Source organism: Lucilia cuprina, chromosome 5 (genome assembly GCF_022045245.1).
Source record: "Lucilia cuprina isolate Lc7/37 chromosome 5, ASM2204524v1, whole genome shotgun sequence".
In the NCBI taxonomy this organism is placed as follows: domain Eukaryota; kingdom Metazoa; phylum Arthropoda; class Insecta; order Diptera; family Calliphoridae; genus Lucilia; species Lucilia cuprina.
The window spans coordinates 70,173,069-70,187,411 of record NC_060953.1 but is presented as its reverse complement, the minus strand read 5'-3'; the positions used below and the strand labels follow the sequence as shown (position 1 = coordinate 70,187,411).

Genomic DNA, 14,343 nt, shown 5'->3' with positions numbered 1-14,343 from the left:
ATAATCACAAACGTATGTACATATGTTCGACTGTTGGTTTGGTTACACACTCTCATATAAAATAATTTATGTTTTACCATAAATGTAACAGAATTATCTGTGGCAATTTATCTAGGACTGGCTGGCTAACTGACTAAACTAGATTCATACATATAAATATATTTTAACGAACGCGTTTGAACGGTGAAATAGAAATGAACCAAACTGTACTGATACGCTTCAAAATATAACCTTGTGAAAAATAATGTACTTGTGGCAACAAAATACAAGTGAACTCTTAAACGCACATACAGATAAATTGAGTTTATGTGTAAATATATAACCGGATGTTGTGGAATTCACTATAAATATAAATTTCGAAAAACGAGTAAAAAGTTTTCTGATTTTTGCGTACAACAACAAAATAGTAATAGAACAATCGTTTGTATCTTCTGTTTCTATTTTAGATTTTATTTATTTTTTGTTAGTAGATCGAAGTAAGTATTGTTGCAACAATTTATAAGTGGTCGGTCGACCTCTATTAGGTACAGAGTGTAGAAATGATGCAAATTAATTTCATTTAGTTTTTACAATTTGAATAAATGCAGGCTATTGTGTAGATATAAATGTAGATGTGAATGTGTGTTTTAGTTTCTCCTTTAAAACTACAATACACAGGCCTATTTAAATTGGAAGTAAAAAGGAAATTTTAACATTTTAAGCTGATGGTTTTAAACATGAACGCAACACTTCCGTTTCTTTTTTCCTGCCGCTGTTGCTGATTCATGCAGGAAGGTAAAATCCAATTTTACCGGACCTTTCGTCTTGATGTATGTTTGGGTTCATGATGACTATACCAATAAAACCGACATTTGAATCAGTGCAACAAAGTGCATAAATTCAATTTAAAACCGCTACACCAACAACAAGAACAATAATAATTGCAACAATACATATGGAAATGTTAAATTGATAACTATCGGGGAAAATTGCGTAATTTTTCGTATGCTTTAATTTTATTTTAAATTTTAATGTTAATTTTATTGAACAAAAATAATAGAAGGACTTCTAGGTTTCTGGTGTTACAGAATAACTAGGTGTCTATGTTTAAAATGTCAGTAGTGGTGATAAATGTTTTGTTTTTCCGGTTTTTCAATATCGACCAACAGCGAGAGAGAGAGAGAGTATGCAAAAAGAGTATATTTGAAATTTGCTTAAGCGATTCAACGTATATGTAATGTATATTTCAACATCTAATATCTCTCATGAGTGTGTATTTATAAACACGTGTCGTAATTGAAAATGATTGACAATTTACTTGTCAATGAAAAACAATAAAAACAAATAAGGATTTTTGGTCCTCATATTTTTTTATTCCCTGGTGTCTTTTGATGTAGTAAAATATGGAATTAGCAATTAAAGGTTTGATAAAGAGACTAAAATATATTTTTAATTTTAATTGTCATTATTACAACTTTAACGTTCGCAATAGTAAAATATAATTTAAATTAAAGTGAGGAATATAGTGGAAACAATAACTTTTAAATATACATACCGACAGTTTGTGAAAAAAATAGAACACGAGCTACAAATCTAAAAATGACGATGACAAATAAAGAAGCAAAGAATCGGACCAAGAACTATATTGATGAAGGTGCTACCGGTAACAAATTTGTAGAAAACTTTAAATACATAAACATCACTATAAAATTTATAGGTTTAAACTTAAAAGTAAACGTTCTGTTTCCTATCTATCCGATTACATCATACATTAATTATTGGCAAGTTGTAAAAATGGGTCTGAGGCGTATAAGTACTTTATGAAGTTGAGACAACGTATACGATAAGATGTACAAGATTATAATTTATTAAAAACATAATTTATAATATTTAAAAACATACATTTAAAATAATTGCATATAATTGCTGCAGTAACATAATAAGCCACTCAATATCGAAAACTGGTTTTATGTTCTAATAGAATACCATATTGGCTACAGCCATTCAACAACATTTTTATAAAATTTTAATATAATTATTTACTTACCAAAACTAAAAGGCGTACTTATACAAATTAATTACAATTTAAGAATTTTACAAAATCGTTTTTCATAATATTCAAATATAGTGGCACACTATATAAATAAGCAATTTAGTTTTCTAATTGCTTTGAAGTTCAATATTTAATTACTTTGGTAAGAATAAAATCAAAAATATTATTTTTGCAGAATTTATACACAAGAAACATAAAGTGTAAAATTGTAAAACTCTTGGTCTTCATTTCTAAACGTAGTCGGGTTTGGAAAATTAAAAAAACCTGTGTCACTAACTAGCTATTTCACCTATTTTTTTGTCCATAGCTTTTAAACTTTTGGACACTTTTCGTTACGCTTTTAGCTAAAGACACAAGATTACCCAAGTGGCATCGCTTAACGCGTTAGAACTTGGGGCTGAAATTTGAAACCAGATTTTTTTTTATATTTTTCCAGTTTTTTTGACTGAGAACTGACGCCTTTTAATAAAATACAGAAATTGAAACAACGGTGGTTAGCTGCTGTAATTATATGTAATAATATCGGTTTTTGAAAGTTCTCTCAATATTTTAATTCAAAACTGGGTCTCATAAAAATGTTAAATAATTGTAGGTTTTGTTGGCCAAATAAAATGTTCATAGCTTTAAAGAGCATCACTCTAATGGCATTCCCTTATATAAAGCTCATAAAATTCATATATTAATTGTTTTTCCTAAAATTTTACTAATTCGCGATTTTTTTTAAACTATAACAAATAAGTTAGAAACATAATAAAATGCAATTTCTTACTTTGTATTTTAAAAATTTTGAATGGAATTGAATGCTATTTTAAAGAACATGGTGTGTACGTATTGCGTTGACGTTGTATTGTTTTGTACTATGTGCAATTTTTTTAGATATAATATAAGTAAATGCTATTTTAAAGAATAGTTTTTAAATATTTAATTGAAAACCGTTACAACTATTTATATTCACACAAAACTATTTGCCCTTCGTGCGAAGGGTATTGAATTCGAAATGCGTTACGTGAACTCTTCCCTGACGGCCTATTTCACGGTGGTCTTTTTTATCCACTGGGTGAGCAAAACTCGATGGGGAATGACAGGTGTCATGAGCCAGCTCTAACCCCAACAATAATGTCGCCCAACCATGCTACAAAGATGAATCTGTTGATTCTGCAACAGCACCTAGAAGGACGTAATTGGTAGTCCGAAACACGGATCATATTATTTGACAATGGTCACAAAGATTCACTGTGATAAGTTGAACATGTTTTTCAGTAAATTCAAACGCACACAGCCTTCTAGAATAATCGCCGATAAATTAAAGAAAGGGCGGTGACGACCTTGCACCACAACTCCGTCCCTTCTTGCTAAACCATAACTTAGCACACCATCAATCCATCCGTCAAATTCATCAATTACTCCATCCGCTTTATAGATTTGTACCGTTCCTAGCACCTAGGAACGATAACAGAGATTTATCGTGAATGAATTACATTTTACAATGTATCAGTCTTTTAACCAGCTTTCCAGCGAATTTGGGATTTAACCACAGCCATTACCTGGATCCCAAAGGAGCCTCAACCACCCGTAGTACCAGATTATGTGGTGCTGTGGTTAAGTAATCCTAATATTATTTTTTTTTTTGTTTTTCAAAAGGATTAGGTGAAAACCCACAAGAGTAATTTTTTGATACTTCTTTGTTTTCCAAAAGGTACTTTTTGAATTTCCTATTATATTGAACCTAGAAATATGAAATTATGTATATAGAGCCCGAATTAGGCGAGAACACATAAGAGGGGACTTCTTCGTCCTGCAAAAGGTACTTTTTCAATTTTCTATAATATTAAACCTAGAAAGATGAAATTAAGTATATAAAGAACCCTTTTTGGTACTTTTTTGTTTTTCAAAAGGTACTCCTTTAACGTTCTGTAATATTGAATTCAAAGACATGAAATTGAAAATGTAGAGCCCTGATTATGTGAGAATACAAATACCTTTTGGTTCTTTTTCTTAACACATCATGGTGAAGGGTATATAAGATTCGGCAAATCCGAATATAGAACTCTTACTTGTTAACTGTGGAATTACAAAACTTTGATAATTTCTCATTTACATATATTCATACATATTTAACTTTAAATTACTGATCAGCCGGCACACTGTTTAATTTATCTTCTTTGTATAGTTTTTGCTTCGTTTTCATTCATTTCGTATTACCTACTCTTAATCTGATTTGATTTGCAAAACAATTTTGCTTGTCCTTAACTGACATACACAGTCGCACATTTATTCATACTCACAGATATTCAACATTCTGACATTCGCATTTTCTTATCTAAGCAAGCCTATTTCTAGTTTCTGAATGATTTTAATGAATAGATGAAAGTGTGTGTGTTCTCCATTCGTTTTTAAATTGTTGAATTAAAAGTAATTTCGCGGTAAAGCCTATTTTTTGCACGCACATTTTTCGCACCATTTTGTTATTACGTACTAATAAATAAATGAATATGTTTGAGTTGTTTTCTGCGTGTTAAGGATATGAATCCACATTTGTTTTATTTGGTTCTATCAGTACCTTTTTATTTGATTTAAATTTAGAAGTTTAATTTGACTTAAATCATTTAAGTACATAAGTTCGCAAAATGTTCGATTTGGAATGATTTACAACTGTGATTTTCTAATTATATGGTGCTTAACTTTAAGTGTGTTTTACAAGGTCCTTTTGAATACATATGTCGTTCTTACAGTGTACATAATAAACTATAAGTAAGCCCAGCAAAAAAATTTTGCATTGGTGCAAAGTGAATTTAGGTTTCATAACTTCTTTAATTACAATGCCAATACAACTCATTCTAAATGCCTTCCTAAATTCTATCTATACCGCAGATAAAAAAATGTCTTCAAAACTTGAAAAATAAATTCAGATTGTTAACTTAATTAGCTTAGACATAATTTTGGTTATTAATAATATTTTATATTTTTTTCTATATTTATCTTCAGAAAATACATACTAAACAAATAGCTTGAATTAATGAAACATAGTTTTCGAATCATCGGATTTGCATTGGTTCGATTATTTGAAATTCTGGCATAAACACATGATCTCCAATGACACGCTAATGTTAGAATCATGCACGTTTCACCTAAATCGAACCACTTCGTCATTAAAGAACATCTTTGTAATGTAATTTTTTGCGAGGAGTTTTTAATTTAACGATTACATACCTGAGTTATTTATTACAAAGTTTATGACGGTTTAATTTTTAGAAATATATTACTAAATTCTTGAAATCTATTTTAGTGAAGAATGATTATTTATACATTTGATATCTCCAGGCAACCCACAATTTTTTGATAAAAGGGGTTTAATTTGAAATACTAATAAAATTATTTATCACAAGTACGCAAGAAATAAACGAAAGGGATCATTAAAGTATGTAACATATAGAAAATACATTGTTGCTAAATTTTAAGTATTTTCATCTATGTGGAAGTTGCATCTATTTATTATTCGCCTTTTAACATTTTTGTAATATTTTTAAAGTGTTTTATAAAAGCAACAAAAAAGTAACAGAACATTTAACGTAATTATGAGCCTAAAGGCCCGATTCGGGGGATACTGTTGTATGCGGGCTATGCGAAATAATGGACCGATTTCAACAATTTTCAATAGCGTTCGTCCTTGAACCAAGGAAAGAGTATGTGCCAATTTCATCAAATTATCTTATCTAGCTAAATCTCAGAAAGTGATTCTGGGCCGATTGGCATACTTTAAGGTGGGTCTAGACAAATATTATAGGGTGTTACAAACATCAGCACAATCTCATAATACCCTCCGTACTATAGTGGTGTATGGTATAATGACATACACTTAAATCTGTGCTGCTAATAAAAATAAATTGTTGTAATTTTTATTGTTAAGTGCCACAATAGAAAAATCCATTTTAACAGCATAAATTATCTTTCCAATAAGATATAAAACACAAAAAAGATCAACAATTTTACATTTTTTAAAAAATTTAATAAAACCATGTCAACACGTTAAATATATTCGTACCTAAATGTGAATTTTTATCCTCATTAGATAGCGTAAACCGTCTTTGGGGTATAAATAGAAACTTTTCAGATGGCAGGGTGATAAAAACTGATATCCGATTCGGTTTCAACAGCTAAAAATACAATAAATATTTTAATTGGTTTCAAAATTTTTCACAAACCTTCATTTTGTTGGCCTGTGTAATAAATTAACAAATAATTGTTCATAAAACTTTGATGTTCTGATAATTAACAATCAAAATAGATATTTTGTGTATTTTGAATCTAACAAAAAAGATTAAATAATAAATTTCTTTCTAAATTTAATATGTGGTTGGTATAGAACGTAATGTATATTACGCTATATATGGTCTGCTTGGAAACTCTGTAAATCGAGGTTAAAGATTGTTGTTTTGTTTCAATAAAAATTACGAAATACTTGTAAAATTTATTTTTATTTTCGAGAATAGATCTAACACTTCAAATTTATAAATAACTGTTTTTTATATAAAAAATAGTTTTATAAATTGATATTGGCCAAACGTTAACTCGTTGTTTTAAAATATCCAAAATACTAGGCAACACTATTCATACATCGTATGTTACTGCCGGTTTTATTTTGCTCGTTAACAATTTTAAGCGTTTAACCATGTTTCGATCAGAAACTAATAAAAATTTGTTTTTTTTTTCCTCTTGGGAAAAAGGGGTTCCTTTATCTGTCTATGGTATGTTGTAGTATTGGGTGATTTTGAATTGTAATATTTGCTTTTGTCGTTTAGTAGTTTTTACAATATTTTAGTCGTTTCGTTGATTATCTTAATGGTATGAGTAGGACTGACAGAATGATGAAAAAAAATGTTGTATACATATAAAAATTGTATCAACAGCAATTTCAAGATGTTATATCAACAAATAAAGCCATAAATTTAATTTGACAAACCGTTCTATAGATTTACCGACAAACGTATACTAACTTACGAAAAACAACTTAAATCGTCTATCTCTCTTTGCTGTTACTGTTGAGTTCTTTATTTTTTTGTGTTGTTTCTGTTTGGTGCTTATAGATGAAATGACTTTTATCTGTAGATTTTAGTCACTGACATGTCTAAAAGAAATTTATTTTATTTAGCTTTTGTTAAAGCCATTCTCCACATTTACACGATAATGTTTTCAGACGGCACAGCAGCATTACAGTCAGACTTTATTTTACACTTGATTAAAACTTTAGTTAATTATCTAGTCTCTTAGTGAAAGATAATTATGTAATTTTATAAGCGATTACTTGTTGTTTTGTTTAAATCAACATGTTCGCATAATTGAATTATTTTTCTTTTATCACTATTATATGTGTATATGCAGTGTTTAAATAACTAGACTACAAGTAGCTGTAGTAACGAAAAATAACTACTTTTGTAGTTAAAAATTTTCAAAAACTAGCAGCAAATCATTTACTATTACTACTGCTACCTTTAGATTTTGGTAGCAGTAGTTAAAGATGTAGCAAAAAATAAAAATTTTAATAACAGTAGTAGAGTCATTGGTATTTAAATATTTTAATGTAGCAATTGAATACTTCAAATAGTAGCACTAAATATTTTCTTCAAGTAGCAATAAATGTTATTATATTTTTCAACAATTAAAAATTTGGTAGCACTGCTACTTTATTTTGGTAGCAGTTCTAGGTAGCAATGCAAATTAAATTTTTGGTAGCTTAAAATTTTGGTAGCATAAAAATATTTTTTTTTATTAAAATACGAAAAAAAATACGTCATTCAGAAAAAAGGCACAAGCTGCGGGATTAAATTTAGGACTTCGATTTGTGGGCCTTCTAAAGACATATTTACGTATTATAAAGTTGCGATATTAATTTCTCATTATGTTCACTACTAAAAGGATTCATGTATATTTATCAAGGATTATGTATCAAATTTTGTATGAAAATGTTCTTCATAAGATTTTTATAAGTTCTAATGAATACAAATTCTTCGACTGAAAATCTTATAACAAGCCTTCGACAGATGACCATCTACAAGCCTTTTTAAGTAAGCATGTATAATTAAAACGATTTTTCAATGCGACTTGATGTACATGTGTCTATAGAATAATGCCTTTAGTAAGGCCCCTATACTGAACATTTTTCCCGTTGGGATATGTGTATTTGTTAGTTTATTTTTTGTTTTCGAAGTTTTTTCTTTTTCTATTGCTACCTCAATTATTTGGTAGCAATAGAACGAACAACTAGTAGCAAAGATTTCTACTGCTACTTTTCAAAAGTAGCAATAAAATTATTTATATTTTTAAGCTACTACCCCAATTGTAGGTTATGTTTTATTTAGAACTATTTCTACTTCTACTAATTTATTACTACTGCTATATTTGAGATTTCCTTTTTTATAAGTAGCAATAGTTTTAAAAACGTATGATTATAAAGCAAAACAAATGCCACTGCTACAACTTCAGACAATTGTTTAGAGCAGTAGTTAAAGCAATAATAAAATTCTTGGCAGCAAACGTAGTTTTTCTAACACTGTGTATATGTATATAAAATTTTTTTGTTTATTAAATTTATATAGGTGCATACAAAAATACATAGAAATATAGGATAACTTCAAAATTTTTCGAACAAAAAGTTATGATTTTGAACATGAGTCTATCCGTATTCGATGAAATTAGTCACACACATTCTTCTTATATAAAAGAATTTAAGGTTATAGATTTTGGACTTTTTTCAATAAGTATAAGTATATAATGTTACTTCGTAGTTTTTCTAAACTATCTATCCCATATATCCAATAGATAACTTACATTTTTTGTATTCCTTCAAAAGAAACTTATAGTGTCATAAGAAAAATATAAACAAGTATGAATGATACCCTACACCAGTCAGTATATTAAAAAAGTGGATAATTTTTAAAATAAATAAAGCATTAAATTTGTTTTTTAATCTTATTATGGAATATTTTTACGTATTATTGACAAAAAAAAGACATTTTCTACAAGAGGGCTCAAAGGGGAGTAAGGGTAAATATGGGCCTATCCTTATAAATTTTGATAGAGAAATTCACGTCTGCTTCAAAGTTATGTATGTGGATTTTAATAGTTTTATTAGAAATTATAAGTAAGTTTTGACCTTCAAGACATTTTCTGAAGGGGAGTTTGTATGGGGCATCAGCAAAAAATCAGAATAAGACAAATAGTAAATCTTAGAAAATCATATCGTTTCCATATAATTTAAAATGTTTTTGTAAATAAACTATTTATTTGCTATTTAGAATTTTTTAGACTTTTATTATGCTCAATAAGAAATCAAATAAAAAATTTGTTTGGAAATGAAGAGGATTATTTAACCAAAAATTATTTTACTTGTGATCCCCACATTATGAAATTCTGAAATTTGTATATACATTTTTATTTTTTTGGTGAAAGTAAAAAGAAAATCTAAACCGTAACGAATTTGTAAATTTCATAAAAATCGGAAAGAGTAAGGTTGAAAGGTTTTATTTTTTGTACTTATTATTTGCTAATGTTTGTCATTCCACAAAAATTAAACAACAGAAATACATTAGATATAAACGCTCACACAACAAGGCCTAAAAAATAAAGTACAAAAATGATAATAACAATTTTTTATGTCTTTAAAGAAAAATACAAAGAGGTTAGGGAAAGATAACCACTTGCTGTTAATTTTTAGTCCTAAATAAACCTCTTTAAAAATGTTAAATAACGACTAGTGAATGCCAGCCTCGTGCTTTCCGCCTCCCATCATTTCAACGATATAGAGGAGTTGTAAAAAACATTAAAAAAATGTAGTACAACCATCACTTCAGGTATTTTACAGGGTGTGGCCCAATCATTTGGAAAATTGTTGAGTGACACTAGTGTCCGACCGAACGTTCGGAGTTCGGTGAAAAGTGATTTAAAAGCTAAGAAAAGTGAAACCTTTAATTTGAATTATCTAGTTTCGACTATATATATTTGATGTCGGTTTACATTTGGACATAGCCTTCGTTGGCTAGCGTTCATAACAGGCTTAAAAAACTTGTATTTTTATGAAATTACAGTGGTTTTAACTAAAGATATAATGTCAGGCCCATTCGTAAAAACGAAAAATTCGTTAAACCGAATAACAACTTTTCTATTCTAAGTTAAAGTTAATTCATTTCGAAAATGAATTCTTCTCTTATAAAAATATGAATTCCATTTCCTACTTTATTAGTAAAACAATCGTAATATTCCCTTTAAATGAAGAATTTCATATTAAAATGTATTTAATAAAACCATGTCATTACAATAAATTAAATAATTAATTAGCATAAAACCTTTTTAAGGAAATATTCATATGACTTATAAAAAAAGGTATATTATTCCCACAACCGTATTGGGTGTTGATGTTTGGAGCCTTGTCACATGAATATACTGATCGACTCAGAATTACTTTCTGAGTTTCTGTTCAAATTATTTATATATTAGGAATGCATTTTTTTAATTTTATTTAAAAGAGTTAGTAACTGAATTTAAAACGAAGCAGAATATACTCAAAGATAGCTAAAATATGTTTCTAAAATGACTCCAGAAGTATATACTTTTAAACAAGACAAACATTTTTTTAACGTGTTAAACCAATAAAAATCAATGCGCTATCATGGGCTATCATTATTATCCTTTTTTAATTATAATGAATAGTGTCGAGAAGATTTTTAAGAGTTTTGTTAGAGTCTTTGCAATATTTAGTCATTTTTCCAAATAAATAAATTTTGAATGATCTAGAACAAATTTTTAATTGTTTAACTTAGAATCCGTTCATGTACACTTATATGGCTGGAAGAAAAAATAATAAGTACATTTAAGGATTCTTATTTTATATATAAAAAATTTTACACTAAAAAAAACGCTTTAATGGCGTTAATGCGGAATTTTTTATAACTTTTACATTTTTCAAACTATTTTTGTGTTTTACATCTTTCTGAAATACCAAATCTTGTACATTATGATTATTTAACAATAATATGTAAAATATTTACCTATCTATTTACCTACCTTGTAAAAGTAACAAGAATTATGTATATAATATAAATTTTTAAGTATAATATTAGCATTGTTTTGAGGTACTAAGTTTGTTTCTATTATTTACCGTTCTGGAGTTATAGCTTCATATGTTTGCTTTTTGACCAGACATTTTTTCAAACTTTGAGTGACGAGCGGCACATGTAAACGTCTTTTAATCGAGTTTAAATTTCGGCTATGGTTAGGACGAATAAGATTCCAACATCGACATTTTGCGGTCATTCTAATGTACATACATATATAATTTTTATTATGGTGCTTGAGTTACCCCCCTCAAAATATTCGCTGTTATGTAATATGGTGTTATATATATTTTCGGATAAGTGTTGTCCATTCGTGAGATGGACAGTTTTCAAGAAAATATCGTATGGAGGACACGATTTTTCATGTTAAATTTAATATTTTACCCAACTTCAAATAATCTTTGTTATGTTTTATAATGGTTCCCAAAATATTTCTATTGTATCGTTGGCCGTCCGTGAGCTAGATCGCTTACAAAAAAGTTCATCTTTACCTCTTTATTTAAATTTTACAGTATTTCTTAAAAAAATATACAATATGTGGTATTATTTAAAATGTTTTTTGAAGGCAAGTCTAGTGGTGCGCAAAGTTTGCAAAACTGTGCATACATTTAATTTTTATTGGTGAAATTTTAAATATTTTGAAATATGACAATTAAAAGCAGACAGTTATTTATGATTAATGCATCATTGGACGTGGCTTTAAAATCCCTTTCATCCTATTTGGATATTTTATTTCAAAACTAAACAAAAAATTAAAAAAATAATTTCAAAATACGTTTTTTTATTTTGGTCCTGCTCACGAACGGTAATCGCAAAATTTAAAATATTTTGGAAATCATCATAAAACAAAGCATTTTGAGAGGGATAACGAAGACACGTTTTTGTTATCCGTACAGAGTGAGTCGGTTTAATGTACATATTCAACACATGTATATGAGTTGCTTTTTTGTATGAAGTAATTTCTCTTATACATACTATGAGTTGTAATGCCTTTAAAACGTTCTAACAGGTTTCATGACTTAAATGAATTTAAAAAACAAATACACTGTCGCAAAATATCGAAAAATTGTTTACAGCAAAGGAACGGTAGCAGAAAGAGAAAGTGAAAGTGAAGAATGTCATGGGTAAGTAAAAAATCAAAGGAATCCTTAATGAAAACTGAAAAAATATGTACATTTGCTGATGATGAAGTAAATAGATTAAATAAAAAAAACAACTAAGCTCATGAAGGGAAAGAATCTACACAAAGGGACTTTGAAATACATATTTGCATTATAGGTCTAGACTGCATACCTATTGCCTGACTTCATTGTATATATAAATTTAAAAGTTATTCGCCTTTCAAATTTGAGAAATAAATTACCATGAGAATACTTTCCTCATTTAATAAAAACTTCGCGAAAAAGCAAATGCATGACAAGTAAGTAGAAATATAATTCTAGGTGTGAATGTACATATGTATGTATATACTTAGTTACTTTAAAGTAATTTCAGCAGTTCGGTCGGACAGTCCTGATCTACCTTTTGAACCAACTATCGACTGTGCGGGTGACTAGTTATTTTATTTTAATTACAAAGAGACAGCAAAGGACTTAAAAAGGGGACACTAAAGTGTCTATTGTCTTCACTGTTGTTTACAAAGAGAACATCCATGACAAAAGACAAAATAGATCGAACCAGGTGGTTAGACGCAAATGTAAATAACTGTATTTTTCGGATGCATTGACTCTTTGTCAAACTGCTGGGAGCGTAAAGTAAATAAATACTTTTTATTTATGTATGTACTTTTTATTTATGAAGGTACATATATGTATATTGTAAAATAAAAGACCTCCTGTTGTCGTAGTTCATTTTGTTATTGTTTTTATTGTTGATGCCTTGGTTATGATGACGCTGACAATGATGAGCTTAAGTAAACTTTCCCAAACAAAATGAAAATCAACGTAACATTGAAGAGGCAGCATAAGTATAAGCATCAAAACATCATCAACACAAAAATTTAAAAAAGGCAGCAACAACGACATACAAACATCATCAACAACAATATAAAAGTAAAGTAATGTCAACCAAAAAATACCGTCATTAGTTAAACGATGTCATAAACAAACAAAGTAAGACAGACAAACTGACAAACAATGTTTTGTAGATATTTATGTACATTTGTGTTAATATTTGTGTTTTACTTGTTTATCTAAAGGATGCTGTCGGCTGATATACGGAAAAATAACAAAAATAAACGCTACGAAAAATAGGGAAAAGTTGTCTAAAGATATTAGGAAGTAGACTTATGAAAGAGAATGTGCATAAGTCTATTTACTAACATGTTGCATAGTTTAGCCTTAAATACATACCCGATATATTTTAGATACCGCCTCCAACAGCTGTATCACAATTTTGTCTGTGTACATCTTTTATATGTCACTTGTGATGTCTAAGCCGACATTGATGGCTCAAAAAAACATTTGACAAATAAAACGTTTTCAAAATGTAGAAAGTGTGATAACAAGAGGAAAATCACTAAAATGGGACAACGAAGAGTGAAGCAAATGCGAAAATATTGTCCTTTGCTTCTTCGCTCTATTGTTTGCTGCCGCCACTTCAACAAAATACATTATTAGAAGGACAAAGTTTTCGTATATATGTAACAACACAATCTACATACATATATACATACATGTATATGTATGTATGAACTAAACAATCCGTTTGTCGCAAAGATTGACATGACAAAATATTCAAGGTAATTTTAACATAAAAATTTTAATATTTTTTCTCCTAAAAAATTTCATTACTTGATAATTTTACTAAATAAATACACTTATTAATTGTTTGTTGAATTTTACCAAAGTATATGTTATGTACAACTGAATGATTGTTTTTAAAGAATAATTACGTGACACCTATATATTCAATATTACAACCAATAAATATATATTTATTTGTTATTTGTAATATTGAAAATTAATGAACGGGTGTCCGGCAGAATAGATGTAAGTGTGCTAGTTCTATCAGAAAATATATAAAAAAGAAAGAAAATACACTTCACCATAGTGTATTTTAAACATATTAGTTTTATAAATTTTAAATTTTTTCCCGAGTACATTATTATTACACCAAAAGCAAAACAAAATACACAAGGTATTTAAACCAACAGACATCTAAACATACATAACGAAAAACACAGAAAAACGAAAACAAAATAAA

The 14,343-nt window shown here is 28.5% G+C and overlaps 1 protein-coding gene across 1 annotated transcript in view; it reads right to left on the bottom strand.

Moving 5' to 3' along the window:
• LOC111684176 overlaps window positions 1–14,343 on the bottom strand; it is a 461,818-nt gene that overhangs the window by 217,867 nt on the left and 229,608 nt on the right. The window lies entirely within an intron of this gene.